We start from the raw sequence: 16,639 nt of genomic DNA on the forward strand, positions 1-16,639 counted from the left end.
AAGAAAAATGAATTAAATAAATAATCCAAGAAAAAAGGAAATAAAGAGAAAAATGGAGAGAGAGAGAGAAGGAAAATAAGAAAAATGTAAGGGGAGGGATGGGAAATTAAGAAAGAAAGAGAGAATGAAAGAATGAAAGATAAAAGGGAGGGAGAGAAGCAAAGAAAGAAATAAAGGGGAAGGGAGAGAAATGGAAAGAAAAAATAAAGGAAAGAAAGAACAGTAGAAAAATTGAAAGAAAGATGGAAAAAAAAGAAATAGGGAAGCAGGGAGAAGGAAAGAAAGAAAGAGAGAGAAAAAGAGAGAAAAAAAATAGGAAGGGAGAGAGAATGAAAGAAAAAATTAAGAAAAAGGAAAGAAAGAAAGCAAGAAAAAAGAAAAGAGGAGGGAGAGAGAAGGGAAGAAAGAAAGGAAGATGGAAAAAAGGAAAGAAAGAAAGAATAATAGAAAGAAAGAAATAAGTAAAATAAAAAAATAAAGAAATAGGGAGGAGAGAGAAGGAAATAAATAAAGAAAGAAAGAAGGAAGAAAGACAGAATAAAGAAAGAAGGAATAAAGAAAGAAATAGTAATGAGAAGGAAAGAAAGAAAGAAAAAATAAATCAAAAGGAAAGAAAGAAAGAAAAGGGGAGGGAGAGAGATGGGAAGAAAAAATAAAGAAAAGAGAAAGAAAGAAAAAACGAAAGAAAGAACGAAAGAAAGAATAATAGAAAGAATAATAGAAAGAAAGAAACAAGTAAAAAATAAAGAAATAGGGAGAGAGAGAGAAGGAAATAAAGAAAGAAAGAAAGACAGAATAAAGAAAGAAGGAATAAAGAAAGAAATAGTAGGGAGAAGGAAAGAAAGAAAGAAAAAAGAAAGAAAAAGGAAAGAAAGAAAGAACGAAAAAGGGAGGGAGAGAGATGGGAAGAAAAAATAAAGAAAAGAGAAAGAAAGAAAGAAAGAAAAGGGGGTGGGAGAGACAAGGAAGAAAGAAAGGAAGAATTAAAGAAAGAAAGATAGAAAGAAAAAAGAAAGAAAGAACAAAGAATGAAAGAAAGAATCCAATAAAAAAGGAAATAAAGAGAAAAATGGAGAGAGAGAAGGAAAATAAGAAAAATTTAAGGGGAGAGAGGCGAAATTAAGAAAGAACGAAAGAATGAAAGAATGAAAGATAAAGGGAGGGAGAGAAGCAAAGAAAGAAATAAAGGGGGGGGGGGGGGGAAGGAAAGACAAAATAAAGGAAAGAAAGAAAGAATGAATGATAGATAGGGGGAGGGAGAGAGATAGGGAGAAAAAATAAAGAAATGGAAATAAAGAAAGAAAAGGAGAGGGAGAGACAAGGGAAGAAAGAAAGAAAGAAAGAAAGAAAGAAAGAAAGAAAACGAACAGGAGAAAAATAGAAACGAGGGAGAAGGAAAGAAAGAAAGAGAGAGAAAAAGAGAGAAAGAAATAGACAAAATAAAGGAAAGAAAGAAAGAAAGAATGATAGATAGGGGGAGGGAGAGAGATAGGGAGAACAAATAAAGAAATGGAAATAAAGAAAGAAAAGGAGAGGGAGAGACAAGGGAAGAAAGAAAGAAAGAAAGAAAGAAAGAAAGAAAGAAAGAAAAAAAGAAAACGAACAGGAGAAAAATAGAAACGAGGGAGAAGGAAAGAAAGAAAGAGAGAGAAAAAGAGAGAAAGAAATAGGAAGGGAGAGAGAAGGAAAGATAAAATAAAGAAAAAGGAAAGAAAGCAAGAAAAAAGAAAAGAGGAGGGAGAGAGAAGGGAAGAAAGAAAGGAAGATGGAAAAAAAGAAAGAAAGAAAGGAAAAAAAGAAAGAAAGAAATAGGGAGGGGAGAAGGAAAGAAAGATAGACAGAAGGAAAGAAAGAAAGAAATAGGGAGGGAGAAGGAAAGAAAAAAAAAGAAAGAGAAAAGAATGAAAGAAAGAATACAAGAAAAATGGAAATAAAGAGAAAAATGGAGAGAGAGAAGGAATGAAAGAATGAAAGTTAAAGGGAGGGAGAGAAGCAACGAAAGAAATAAAGGGGGAGGGAGAGAAAAGGAAAGAAAAAATAAAGGAAAAGGAAAGAAAAAAAGAAAGAACAGGAGAAAAATAGAGAGAAAGATGGAAAAAGGAAAGAAATAGGGAAGGTGCGAGAAGGAAAGAAAGAAAGAGAGAGAGAGAAAAAGAGAGAAAGAAATAGGAAGGGGGAGAGAAGGAAAGAAAAAAAAAGAAAAAAGAAAGAAAGAAAGCAAGAAAAAAGAAAGAATGAAAGAATGAAAGATAAAGGGAGGGAGAGAAGCAAAGAAAGAAATAAAGGGGGGGGAGAAAAGGAAAGACAAAATAAAGGAAAGAAAGACAGAAAGAAAGAAAGAAAGAAAGAAAGAAAGAAAGAAAGAAAGAAAGAAAGAAAGAAAGAAAGAATGATAGATAGGGGGAGGGAGAGAGATAGGGAGAAAAAATAAAGAAATGGAAATAAAGAAAGAAAAGGAGAGGGAGAGACAAGGGAAGAAAGAAAGAAAGAAAGAAAGAAAGAAAGAAAGAAAGAAAGAAAGAAAGAAAACGAACAGGAGAAAAATAGAAACGAGGGAGAAGGAAAGAAAGAAAGAGAGAGAAAAAGAGAGAAAGAAATAGGAAGGGAGAGAGAAGGAAAGATAAAATAAAGAAAAAGGAAAGAAAGAAAGCAAGAAAAAAGAAAAGAGGAGGGAGAGAGAAGGGAAGAAAGAAAGGAAGATGGAAAAAAAGAAAGAAAGAAAGAAAGGAAAAAAAGAAAGAAAGGAAAAGAAGAAAAAAGAAAGAAAGAAATAGGGAGGGGAGAAGGAAAGAAAGATAGACAGAAGGAAAGAAAGAAAGAAATAGGGAGGGAGAAGGAAAGAAAGATAGAAAGAAAGAAAGAAAGAATCAAAGAAAGAATCAAAGAAAGAATCAAAGAAAAAATGAAATAAAGAAAGAAAGATAAATAGAAATAGGGAGGGAGAAGGAAAGAAATAAAGAAATAAAGAAAGAAAAAAGAAAGAAAGAAAGAAAAATGAACGAAATAAATAATCCAAGAAAAAAGGAAATAAAGAGAAAAATGGAGAGAGAGAAGTAAAATAAGAAAAATGTAAGGGGAGAGAGGGGAAATTAAGAAAGAAAGAGAGAATGAAAGAATGAAAGATAAATGGAAAAAGAAGCAAAGAAATAAATAAAGGGGAGGGAGAGAAAGGGAAAGAAAAAATAAAGGAAAGAAAGAAAGAAAGAAAGAGCAGTAGAAAAAATAGAAAGAAAGATGGAAAAAAAGAAATAGGGAAGGTGGGAGAAGGAAAGAAAGAAAGAGAGAGAAAAAGAGAGAAAGAAATAGGAAGGGAGAGAGAATGAAAGAAAAAATAAAGAAAAATGAAAAAAAAGAAAGCAAGAAAAAAGAAAGGAGGGAGAGAGAAGGGAAGAAAGAAAGGAAGACAGAAAAAAAGAAAGAAAGAAAGAAAGAAAGAAGGAATAAAGAAAGAAATAGTAGGGAGAAGGAAAGAAAAAAAGAAAAAATAATTAAAAAGGAAAGAAAGAAAGAAAGAACGAAATGGGGAGGGAGAGAGATGGGAAGAAAAAATAAAGAAAAGAGAAAGAAAGAAAGAAAGAAAGAAAGAAAGAAAGAAAGAAAGAAAGAAAAAAGAAAGAAAGAAAAAAGAATGAAAGAAAGAATCCAAGAAAAAAGGAAATAAAAAGAAAAATGGAGAGAGAGAAGGAAAATAAGAAAAATGTAAGGGGAGAGAGGGGAAAGAACGAAAGAATGAAAGATAAAGGGAGGGAGAGAAACAAAGAAAGAAATAAAGGGGGGGGGGAGAAAAGGAAAGACAAAATAAAGGAAAGAAAGAAAGAATGATAGATAGGGGGAGGGAGAGAGATAGGAAGAAAAAATTAAGAAAATGGAAATAAAGAAAGAAAAGGAGAGGGAGCGACAAGGGAAGAAAGAAAGAAAGAAAGAAAGAAAGAAAGAAAGAACAGGAGAAAAATAGAAATGAGGGAGAAGGAAAGAAAGAAAAAGAGAGAAAGAAATAGGAAGGGAGAGAGAAGGAAAGATAAAATAAAGAAAAAGGAAAGAAAGAAAAAAGAAAAGAGGAGGGAGAGTGAAGGGAAGAAAGAAAGGAAGATGGAAAAAAAGAAAGAAAGAAAGAAAGGAAAAAAAGAAAGAAAGGAAAAGAAGAAAAAAGAAAGAAAGCAATAGGGAGGGAGATGGAAAGAAAGCTAGACAGAAGGGAAGAAAGAAAAAGGGAGGGAGAAGGAAAGAAAGATGGAAAGAAAGAAGGAAAGAAAGAAAGAAAGAAAGAATCAAAGAAAGAATCAAAGAAAGAATCAAAGAAAAAATGAAATAAAGAAAGAAAGATAAATAGAAATAGGGAGGGAGAAGGAAAGAAATAAAGAAATAAAGAAAGAAAGAAAAATGAATGAAAGAAATCCAAGAGAAAAGGAAATAAAGAGAAAAATGGAGAGAGAGCAGGAAAATCAGAAAAATATAAGGGGAGAGAGGGGAAATTAAGAAAGAAAGAGAGAATGAAAAAATTAAAGATAAAGGGAGGGAGAGAAGCAAAGAAAGAAATAAAGGGGGGGGGGGAGAAAAGGAAAGAAAAAATAAAGGAAAAGGAAAGAAAGAAAGAAAGAAAGAAAGAAAGAGAGAGAGAGAGAGAGAGAGAAAGAAATAGGAAGGGAGAGAGAAGGAAAGAAAAAATTAAGAAAAAGGAAAGAAAGAAAGCAAGAAAATAGAAAAGAGGAGGGAGAGAGAAGGGAAGAAATAAAGGAAGACGGAAAAAAAGAAAGACAGAAAGAAAGAAAGAAAAGGGGAGTGAGAGAGATGGGAAGAAAAAATAAAAAAATGAGAAAGAAATAAAGCAAGAAAGAGTCAAGGAAGAAAAAAAGAAAGAAAAAAAAAGAAAGAGAAAAGAATGAAAGAAAGAATACAAGAAAAAAGGAAATAAAGAGAAAAATGGAGAGAGAGAAGGAATGAAAGAATGAAAGTTAAAGGGGGAGGGAGAGAAAAGGAAAGAAAAAATAAAGAAAAAGGAAAGAAAGAAAGAAAGAACAGGAGAAAAATAGAGAGAAAGATGGAAAAAAGAAAGAAATAGGGAAGGAGCGAGAAGGAAAGAAAGAAAGAAAGAGAGAGAGAGAAAAAGAGAGAAAGAAATAGGAAGGGGGAGAGAAGGAAAGAAAAAATAAAGAAAAAGGAAAGAAAGAAAGAAAGAAAGAAAGAAAGAAAGAAAGAAAGAAAGAAAGAAAGAAAGAAAGAAAGAAAGAAAAAAGAATGAAAGAAAGAAAGAAAGAAAGAAAAAATAATCAAAAAAAGAAAGAATCAAAGAAAGAAGAAAATAAAGAGAAAATGGAGAGAGAGAAGGAAAGAAAGAAAAATTTAATGGGAGAGGGGGAAAGTAGTAAAGATAAAGGGAGGGAGAGAAGCAAATAATGAAAAAAAAGTGGGAGGGAGAGAAAAGTAAAAAAAAATAAAGAAAGAAAGAAAAGTGGTGGGAGAGAGCAGGGAAGAAAGAAAGGAAGAAAGAAAGAAGGAATTAAAAAAAGAAGGCAAAGCAATAAAGAAAGACAGAAATAAAGAAAGAAGAAAGAAAGATTGTGAGGGAGAGTGAAAAAAAGAAAGAAAGAAAGAATTAAGGAAAAAAGGAAATAAAGAGAAAATGGAGGGAGAGAGAAGGAAAGAAAGAAAAACGTAGGGGGAGAGATGGTAAGAAAGAAAGAGAGAAAGAAAGAAAATATTAAAGATAAAAGGATTGAGAGAAGCAAAGAATCAAAGAAAGAAAGACGGACAAAGGAAAGTAAAAGGCTGGAGGGATTAGGAAAGAAAGAAAGATAGAAAGAAAGAAAGAAAGAAAGAAAGAAAGAAAGAAAGAAAGAAAGAAAGAAAGAAAGAAAGAAAAGGGGAGTGAGAGAGATGGGAATAAAAAATAAAAAAAATGACAAAGAAATAAAGCAAGAAAGAAAGAAAAAGGGTGGGAGAGTCAAGGAAGAAAAAAAGAAAGAGAAAAGAATGAAAGAAAGAATACAAGAAAAATGGAAATAAAGAGAAAAATGGAGAGAGAGAAGGAATGAAAGAATGAAAGTTAAAGGGAGGGAGAGAAGCAACGAAAGAAATAAAGGGGGAGGGAGAGAAAAGGAAAGAAAAAATAAAGGAAAAGGAAAGAAAAAAAGAAAGAACAGGAGAAAAATAGAGAGAAAGATGGAAAAAGGAAAGAAATAGGGAAGGTGCGAGAAGGAAAGAAAGAAAGAGAGAGAGAGAAAAAGAGAGAAAGAAATAGGAAGGGGGAGAGAAGGAAAGAAAAAAAAAGAAAAAAGAAAAGAGGAGGGAGAGAGAAGGGAAGAAAGAAAATAAGACAGAAAAAAATAAAGAAAGAAAGAACGAAAGAAAGAAAGAATAACAGAAAGAAAGAAACAAGTAAAAAATAAAGAAATAGGGAGGGAGGGAGAAGGAAAGAAAGAAAGAAAGAAAGAAAGAAAGAAAAAAAAAAAGAAAAAAAGAATGAAAGAAAGAATACAAGAAAAAAGGAAATAAAGAGAAAAATAGAGAGAGAGAAGGAAAAGAAGAAAAATGTAAGGGGAGAGAGGGGGAATTAAGAAAGAAAGATACAATGAAAAAATTAAAGATAAAGGGAGGGAGAGAAGCAAAGAAAGAAATAAAGGGGGGGAAGAAAAGGAAATAAAAAATAAAGGAAAAGGAAAGAAAGAAAGAAAGAAAGAAAGAAAGAAAGAAAGAGAGAGAGAGAGAAAGAAATAGGAAGGGAGAGAGAAGGAAAGAAAAAATAAAGAAAAAGGAAAGAAAGAAAGCAAGAAAATAGAAAAGAGGAGGGAGAGAGAAGGGAAGAAATAAAGGAAGACGGAAAAAAAGAAAGAAAGAAAGAAAGAAAGAAAGAAAGAAAGAAAGAAAGAAAAGGGGAGTGAAAGAGATGGGAAGAAAAAATAAAAAAAATGAGAAAGAAATAAAGCAAGAAAGAGTCAAGGAAGAAAAAAAGAAAGAAAAAAAAAGAAAGAGAAAAGAATGAAAGAAAGAATACAAGAAAAAAGGAAATAAAGAGAAAAATCGAGAGAGAGAAGGAATGAAAGAATGAAAGTAAAAGGGGGAGGGAGAGAAAAGGAAAGAAAAAATAAAGAAAAAGGAAAGAAAGAAAGAAAGAACAGGAGAAAAATAGAGAGAAAGATGGAAAAAAGAAAGAAATAGGGAAGGAGCGAGAAGGAAAGAAAGAAAGAAAGAAAGAGAGAGAGAGAGAGAGAGAAAAAGAGAGAAAGAAATAGGAAGGGGGAGAGAAGGAAAGAAAAAATAAAGAAAAAGGAAAGAAAGAAAGAAAGAAAGAGAGAAAGAAAGAAAGAAAAAAGAATGAAAGAAAGAAAGAAAGAAAGAAAAAATAATCAAAAAAAGAAAGAATCAAAGAAAGAAGAAAATAAAGAGAAAATGGAGAGAGAGAAGGAAAGAAAGAAAAATGTAATGGAAGAGGGGGAAAGTAGGAAAGATAAAGGGAGGGAGAGAAGCAAATAATGAAAAAAAAGTGGGAGGGAGAGAAAAGTTAAAAAAAAGAAAGAAAGAAAGCAAGAAAGAAAGAAAAGTGGTGGGAGAGAGCAGGGAAGAAAGAAAGGAAGAAAGAAAGAAGGAATTAAAAAAAGAAGGCAAAGCAATAAAGAAAGACAGAAATAAAGAAAGAAGAAAGAAAGATTGTGAGGGAGAGTGAAAAAAAGAAAGAAAGAAAGAATTAAGGAAAAAAGGAAATAAAGAGAAAATGGAGGGAGAGAGAAGGAAAGAAAGAAAAACGTAGGGGGAGAGATGGTAAGAAAGAAAGAGAGAAAGAAAGAAAGAAAGAAAGAAAGAAAGAAAGAAAGAAAAAAAGAAAGAAAGAATGAAAGAAAGAATACAAGAAAAAAGGAAATAAAGAGAAAAATAGAGAGAGAGAAGGAAAATAAGAAAAATGTAAGGGGAGAGAGGGGGAATTAAGAAAGAAAGATACAATGAAAAAATTTAAGATAAAGGGAGGGAGAGAAGCAAAGAAAGAAATAAAGGGGGGGAAGAAAAGGAAAGAAAAAATTAAGGAAAAGGAAAGAAAGAAAGAAAGAAAGAAAGAAAGAAAGAAAGAAAGAAAGAAAGAAAGAAAAGGAGAGGGGGAGACAAGGGAAGAAAGAAAGAAAGAAAGAAAGAAAGAAAGAAAGAAAGAAAGAAAGAAAGAACAGGAGAAAAATAGAAATGAGGGAGAAGGAAAGAAAGAAAGAGAGAGAGAAAGAAATAGGAAGGGAGAGAGAAGGAAAGAAAAAATAAAGAAAAAGGAAAGAAAGAAAGCAAGAAAAAAAAAAAGAGGAGGGAGAGAGAAGGTAAGAAATAAAGGAAGACGGAAAAAACTGAAAGAAAGAAAGAAAAGGGGAGTGAGAGAGATGGCAAGAAAAAATAAAGAAAATGAGAAAGAAAGAAAGCAAGAAAGAAAGAAAAAGGGTGGGAGAGCCAAGGAAGAAAGAAAGAAAGAAAAAAAAAGAAAGAGAAAAGAATGAAAGAAAGAATACAAGAAAAAAGGAAATAAAGAGAAAAATAGAGAGAGAGAAGGAAAAAAGAAGGCAAAGCAAAAAAGAAAGAAAGAAATAAAGAAAGAAAGATTGTGAGGGAGAGTGAAAAAAAGAAAGAAAGAAAGAATTAAGGAAAAAAGGAAATAAAGAGAAAATGGAGGGAGAGAGAAGGAAAGAAAGAAAAACGTAGGGGGAGAGATGGTAAGAAAGAAAGAGAGAAAGAAAGAAAATATTAAAGATAAAAGGATTGAGAGAAGCAAAGAATCAAAGAAAGAAAGACGGACAAAGGAAAGTAAAAGGGTAGGAGGGATTAGGAAAGAAAGAAAGAAAGAAAGAAAGAAAGAAAGAAAGAAAGAAAGAAAGAAAGAAAGAAAGAAAGAAATAGGAAGGGAGAGAGAAGGAAAGAAAAAATAAAGAAAAAGGAAAGAAAGAAAGCAAGAAAAAAGAAAAGAGGAGGGAGAGAGAAGGGAAGAAATAAAGGAAGACGGAAAAAAAAAGAAAGAAAGAAAGAAAGAAAGAAAGAAAGAAAGAACAGGAGAAAAATAGAAATGAGGGAGAAGGAAAGAAAGAAAGAGAGAAAGAAATAGGAAGGGAGAGAGAAGGAAAGAAAAAATAAAGAAAAAGGAAAGAAAGAAAGCAAGAAAAAAGAAAAGAGGAGGGAGAGAGAAGGGAAGAAATAAAGGAAGACGGAAAAAACTGAAAGAAAGAAAGAAAAGGGGAGTGAGAGAGATGGGAAGAAAAAATAAAGAAAATGAGAAAGAAAGAAAGCAAGAAAGAAAGAAAAAGGGTGGGAGAGCCAAGGAAGAAAGAAAGAAAGAAAAAAAAAGAAAGAGAAAAGAATGAAAGAAAGAATACAAGAAAAAAGGAAATAAAGAGAAAAATAGAGAGAGAGAAGGAAAAAAGAAGGCAAAGCAAAAAAGAAAGAAAGAAATAAAGAAAGAAAGATTGTGAGGGAGAGTGAAAAAAAGAAAGAAAGAAAGAATTAAGGAAAAAAGGAAATAAAGAGAAAATGGAGGGAGAGAGAAGGAAAGAAAGAAAAACGTAGGGGGAGAGATGGTAAGAAAGAAAGAGAGAAAGAAAGAAAATATTAAAGATAAAAGGATTGAGAGAAGCAAAGAATCAAAGAAAGAAAGACGGACAAAGGAAAGTAAAAGGGTAGGAGGGATTAGGAAAGAAAGAAAGAAAGAAAGAAAGAAAGAAAGAAAGAAAGAAAGAAAGAAAGAAAGAAAGAAAGAAATAGGAAGGGAGAGAGAAGGAAAGAAAAAATAAAGAAAAAGGAAAGAAAGAAAGCAAGAAAAAAGAAAAGAGGAGGGAGAGAGAAGGGAAGAAATAAAGGAAGACGGAAAAAAAGAAAGAAAGAAAGAAAGAAAGAAAGAAAGAAAGAAAGAAAGAAAGAAAGAAAGAAAGAAAAGGGGAGTGAGAGAGATGGGAAGAAAAAATAAAGAAAATGAGAAAGAAAGAAAAAAAAAAAGAAAGAAAGAAAAGGAGAGGGGGAGACAAGGGAAGAAAGAAAGAAAGAAAGAAAGAAAGAAAGAAAGAATGAAAGAAAGAAAGAAAGAAAGAAAGAACAGGAGAAAAATAGAAATGAGGGAGAAGGAAAGAAAGAAAGAAAGAGAGAGAGAGAGAAAGAAATAGGAAGGGAGAGAGAAGGAAAGAAAAAATAAAGAAAAAGGAAAGAAAGAAAGCAAGAAAATAGAAAAGAGGAGGGAGAGAGAAGGGAAGAAATAAAGGAAGGCGGAAAAAAGAAAGAAAGAAAGAAAGAAAGAAAGAAAGAAAGAAAAGGGGAGTGAGAGAGATGGGAAGAAAAAATAAAAAAAATGACAAAGAAATAAAGCAAGAAAGAAATAAAAAGGGTGGGAGAGTCAAGGAAGAAAAAAAGAAAAAAAAAGAAAGAGAAAAGAATGAAAGAAAGAATACAAGAAAAAAGGAAATAAAGAGAAAAATGGAGAGAGAGAAGGAATGAAAGAATGAAAGTTAAAGGGAGGGAGAGAAGCAACGAAAGAAATAAAGGGGGAGGGAGAGAAAAGGAAAGAAAAGATAAAGGAAAAGGAAAGAAAAAAAGAAAGAACAGGAGAAAAATAGAGAGAAAGATGGAAAAAGGAAAGAAATAGGGAAGGTGCGAGAAGGAAAGAAAGAAAGAGAGAGAGAAAAAGAGAGAAAGAAATAGGAAGGGGGAGAGAAGGAAAGAAAAAAGAAAGAAAAAAGAAAGAAAGAAAGCAAGAAAAAAGAAAAGAGGAGGGAGAGAGAAGGGAAGAAAGAAAATAAGACGGAAAAAAATAAAGAAAGAAAGAAAGAAAGAATAACAGAAAGAAAGAAACAAGTAAAAAATAAAGAAATAGGGAGGGAGGGAGAAGGAAAAAAAGAAAGAAAGAAAGAAAGAAAGAAAGAAAGAAAGAAAGAAAGAAAGAAAGAAAAAAAAGAAAAAAAGAAAAAAACTATTAAAGAAAGAATACAAGAAAAAAGGAAATAAAGAGAAAAATAGAGAGAGAGAAGGAAAATAAGAAAAATGTAAGGGGAGAGAGGGGGAATTAAGAAAGAAAGATACAATGAAAAAATTAAAGATAAAGGGAGGGAGAGAAGCAAAGAAAGAAATAAAGGGGGGGAAGAAAAGGAAAGAAAAAATAAAGGAAAGAAAGAAAGAAAGAAAGAAAGAAAGAAAGAAACAAACAAGTAAAAAATAAAGAAATAGGGAGGGAGGGAGAAGGAAAGAAAGAAAGAAAGAAAGAAAGAAAGAAAGAAAGAAAGAAAGAAAGAAAGAAAGAAAAAAAAAAAAGAAAAAAAGAATGAAAGAAAGAATACAAGAAAAAAGGAAATAAAGAGAAAAATAGAGAGAGAGAAGGAAAAAAAGAAAAATGTAAGGGGAGAGAGGGGGAATTAAGAAAGAAAGATACAATGAAAAAATAAAGGAAAAGGAAAGAAAGAAAGAAAGAAAGAGAGAGAGAGAGAAAGAAATAGGAAGGGAGAGAGAAGGAAAGAAAAAATAAAGAAAAAGGAAAGAAAGAAAGCAAGAAAATAGAAAAGAGGAGGGAGAGAGAAGGGAAGAAATAAAGGAAGACGGAAAAAAAAGAAAGAAAGAAAGAAAGAAAGAAAGAAAGAAAGAAAGAAAGAAAGAAAAGGGGAGTGAGAGAGATGGGAAGAAAAAATAAAAAAAATGAGAAAGAAATAAAGCAAGAAAGAAAGAAAAAGGGTGGGAGAGTCAAGGAAGAAAAAAAGAAAGAAAAAAAAGAAAGAGAAAAGAATGAAAGAAAGAATACAAGAAAAATGGAAATAAAGAGAAAAATGGAGAGAGAGAATGAATGAAAGAATGAAAGTTAAAGGGAGGGAGAGAAGCAACGAAAGAAATAAAGGGGGAGGGAGAGAAAAGGAAAGAAAAAATAAAGGAAAAGGAAAGAAAAAAAGAAAGAACAGGAGAAAAATAGAGAGAAAGATGAAAAAGGAAAGAAATAGGGAAGGTGCGAGAAGGAAAGAAAGAAAGAGAGAGAGAGAAAAAGAGAGAAAGAAATAGGAAGGGGGAGAGAAGGAAAGAAAAAAGAAAGAAAAAAGAAAGAAAGAAAGCAAGAAAAAAGAAAGGAGGAGGGAGAGAGAAGGGAAGAAAGAAAATAAGATGGAAAAAAATAAAGAAAGAATGAACGAAAGAAAGAAAGAATAACAGAAAGAAAGAAACAAGTAAAAAATAAAGAAATAGGGAGGGAGGGAGAAGGAAAGAAAGAAAGAAAGAAAGAAAGAAAAAAAAAAGAAAAAAAGAATGAAAGAAAGAATACAAGAAACAAGGAAATAAAGAGAAAAATAGAGAGAGAGAAGGAAAAAAAGAAAAATGTAAGGGGAGAGAGGGGGAATTAAGAAAGAAAGATACAATGAAAAAATTTAAGATAAAGGGAGGGAGAGAAGCAAAGAAAGAAATAAAGGGGGGGAAGAAAAGGAAAGAAAAAATAAAGGAAAAGGAAAGAAAGAAAGAAAGAAAGAGAGAGAGAAAGAAATAGGAAGGGAGAGAGAAGGAAAGAAAAAATAAAGAAAAAGGAAAGAAAGAAAGCAAGAAAATAGAAAAGAGGAGGGAGAGAGAAGGGAAGAAATAAAGGAAGACGGAAAAAAAGAAAGAAAGAAAGAAAGAAAGAAAGAAAGAAAGAAAGAAAAGGGGAGTGAGAGAGATGGGAAGAAAAAATAAAAAAAATGAGAAAGAAATAAAACAAGAAAGAGTCAAGGAAGAAAAAAAGAAAGAAAAAAAAAGAAAGAGAAAAGAATGAAAGAAAGAATACAAGAAAAAAGGAAATAAAGAGAAAAATGGAGAGAGAGAAGGAATGAAAGAATGAAAGTTAAAGGGGGAGGGAGAGAAAAGGAAAGAAAAAATAAAGAAAAAGGAAAAAAAGAAAGAAAGAACAGGAGAAAAATTGAGAGAAAGATGGAATATTTTTAGGGGTTTAGCGTTCAAAACACTCACCAAGGCTAAGACCAGGATTGCCAGGACAGCGTGGACAATAACAACGGGTGTCATGCCTATATCCGCGCTTGGTACAGACACAACATCTTCTTTGGGGGGCTCATTGGGTAGGGGTACTCGGGAGGGCATAAGCATAATGCCTCTCATGCAGCTGGCTTACTGCATTTGGTTGGGAATGGTGAGGTGCAGAACCATCTGGATACAGAAGGTCTGTGACAACCTCTCTCTGGAAGAAAAGAAAGGTTAAATTCCCATCTGAAGCTTTGTATAGCACATAAGCATTCAGCAAAGCCAATTGGAATAAGTAAACAGACACTTTTTTGTACCAACGTCTGGCCTTACGGGCAACTAGATATGGCGCCAACAACTGGTCATCGAGGTCCACCCCTCCCATATTTTTGTTATATTCGTGGACACAGAGGGGTTTCTCCACAATACCAGTCGCCATATGAATTTGGACCGTCGTGTCTGCATGAAGGGAGGTAAGAACGAAAACATTCTTATTATCCCTCCACTTCATAGCGAGCAAATTATTACACCGATAGCAGGCTCTCTCCCCCAGCCTAAGACGGGAATCTACAAGCCGCTGGGGAAAGCCCCGTCGATTAGGTCGCACGGTGCCACATGCTCCAATCTGATGATCAAACAAGTGACTAAACAGTGGCATGCTCGTGTAATAATTGTTCAGGTACAAGTGGTACCCCTTTCCAAATAAGGGTGACACCAAGTTCCACACTAGCTTGCCAGCGCTTCCTATGTAGTCAGGGCAGTTCTCCGGCTCTACGTGACTATCTTTACCCTCATAAACCATAAAGCTCCATGTATAGCCTGTGGCCCTGTCACAGAACTTATAGAGCTTGACCCCGTATCTGGTACACTTGTTGAGAATTTATTGTTTGAATGACAAGCGACCAGTAAACTTAATCAGGGACTCATCAACGCAGACAACTTTATGGGGAGTAAACAAGTCTGCAAAACGTTGGTTGAAGTGGTTTATGAGGGGCCGAATTTTGTACAGCCGATCGTATTCAGGGTCTCCACGATGACGACAAAGTTCATTGTCATTGAAGTGCATGAACCGCAAGATCTGCTCGTATCGTTTCCTGGACGTGGAGTTAGAGAACACGGGCATGTGGTCAGTCGGATGCGTGGACCAATAAGCCCGCAACGTCATGTGTGCCCATGTTGAGGGAAAGGCCCAGAAAGGTCTTAAATTCGGAAACCGTAACTGGTTTCCAATCTCTGGCAAGGGAAGGCAACTGGGGATTAGCGGAGATGTGTTGACCAGCATATAAATTAGTTTGGTCCACAATAGATCTATAGAGATCTTCCGTGAAATACAGCGAATAAAAATCAAGTGGCGTAAAATCAGCTGTATCCACCTGAATACGGGGTTGGCCAGTGAATGGGGGAAGTACTGGTGCTGCAGAAGTAGTGGGCACCCAATCAGGATTGGCAAATTCTGCAGGAAGGGCACTATGGGAACTACGGGCCTGCCTTTGTCTTCTTCTTGGTGGCAGCGGGACACTACTTGTGCTTGCCACCTCGCCAGCTTGAACTGCACTTATGGGACTCGCCACGTCACCACGTGATACTGCAGTGCTGGATGTACGTGCTTGCCAGTTCACCAGAAGGATGAGCGGCTCTAGTACCTCTCTGCTCCATACGAGGTACCTGCGATTCTTGCACCTCAACAACATCAGAAGATCAGGGCCGGGTACACCTGACGTTAGCAGGGACCTCATCTTCGTCGTCATGGAGCCGCTGTCCTCTACAGGTTCGTATTCTGAGCCTGAATCTGACAGATCAGTGTCTTCCTCTTCACTATCTGTCATGCTCAGGCCTGACTCTGCGAATGCTGCAGTTATGTGTGTTGTGTTTTGTAAGTGACAGTGATGGGCTGGGCTGGGCGGAGGGACAAAACGCAGGTGCTAGCGGGTATCTGGATTGATGCCGCTAACAATGCGTTTTTTTTGGAACCCTAAACTGCTGGGCACGCTAGTATAGATCTGATCAGATCAGGTATTGATCTGTTCAGATTCTATACCACTAAGGGAGGTGTATGCTTTGCGCGTGGGTGTTAGCGGTACTGGCACTAACCTAGCACTGCCTGGGGCGACGCAGACCCTAAAACCTAATTGATATCACCCGCCGGGTGATCAGGGGGTTAAACCTTTATTGGGTAATAAATGGCGGGTGCCCTGATGCTATAAAAAGCGAACTACCTAACCAGCGTCACCCATAACACTTACACGGTGATCACTGGGGAAAGGTCAACTAGGGGCAATCAGGGGGTTAAAACCTTTATGGGGTATTTATATGGGGGTACCGGACGCTATATAAAAACCTGACGGGGGACCTAAATAACTAAATAACTAACTGGCTAACCAGCGTCACCAGTGACACTTATACAGTGATCACTGGTGAAAGGGTTAACTCTAGGGGCAATCAAGGGGTTAAAACATTTATTAGGTTATATATGGGGTACCTAACACTATAAAAACCTGGCGGTGAACCTAAAAAAAACTAGCTTTCTAGCGGCACCAGTGACACTAATGCAGCGATCAGAAAAACGATTGCTTAGTGACACTGGTAAAAGGGGGTGAAAGGGTTAACTGGGGGGCAATCAAGGGGTTAAACCTTTATTAGGGGGGGTAGGGGGCTACCCTGGACCTAAAGGGGCCTAACACTAGCTGCCCTGACACTTTTTACAGTCACAACTGACACTAAATGCAGTGATCAGTAAATAAATGATCACTGCAATCAGTGACACTGTGACTGGGGGGGGTGGCGGGGGCCGATCGGGGGGGGGGGGTGATCGGGGGGTGACAAGTGTGCCTATGTGTGCCTACGTGTCAGTGTAGTGTTGGTGCACTTACTTGGATGTCTTCTCTCCTCGCCGTCCGGTCAAAAAGACCACCACGAGGGGAGTGACATCACTTCCTCCTTCCTGTGTTTACAATACACAGCGGAAGAAGCTTCTCATTCGCCAGGAGCGATCGAGAGGCGATAGCCAGAAACCAACGGCCATACCCTCATCCCGGATCGCTTCTGCAGCGAAACGGAACACCGCATCCAGCGGGAGGGGGTCCGATCGGACCCTCCAACCGCTGGAAGGCGAGCACGTACATGTACGTGCTTGTGCCTGTCAGTGCCATTGTGCCGACGTACATTGCCATGCGGTGGTCCTTAAGTGGTTAAAGCCTGTATCTTGATGGAGGACTCAGCCCAAGAAAGGGTGACCAAAACCAGGGGCTTATCCTTCTGGATAACTGGGGACGAAACAACGCCACCTAAGATCTGTAAATGACAGGACCTCAAGGTTCGGGAGTTCCCTGGACGGGTAGGACAAGACTTCAAAAAGTGACCTGCCTGGCCACAATCTCTCCCTCCTCTTAAAGGCTCTCTCATCGCATAAAGCCCAGGTGCATGGGTTCATCTTCACTGACCAACTTGGTACCAGGAGGCATGGGAGGTGAGGCAGGCATGGGTGGGACTGCAAAGCTCGGAGGCAAGCGTACAGGAGGCTTCCGCAAGCGCTCCTTAAGAGAAAGTCTTTCTCTGAGTCTGGAGTCAATGAGGATGGCAAACGAGATCAAACTCTCCAGCTCAATGGGTATATCTCGGGCTGCTATCTCATCCTTGATGGAATCAGAGAGAACATGTGAAAAAGCAGCCACGAGGGCCTCATTGTTCCAAGCAACCTCTGCTGCCAGAGTACGGAATT

This window comes from Lithobates pipiens, unplaced genomic scaffold (genome assembly GCF_037356315.1).
Source record: "Lithobates pipiens isolate NorthernLeopardFrog02 unplaced genomic scaffold, aLitPip1_a1.2 Scaffold_28, whole genome shotgun sequence".
Lineage (NCBI taxonomy): Eukaryota > Metazoa > Chordata > Amphibia > Anura > Ranidae > Lithobates > Lithobates pipiens.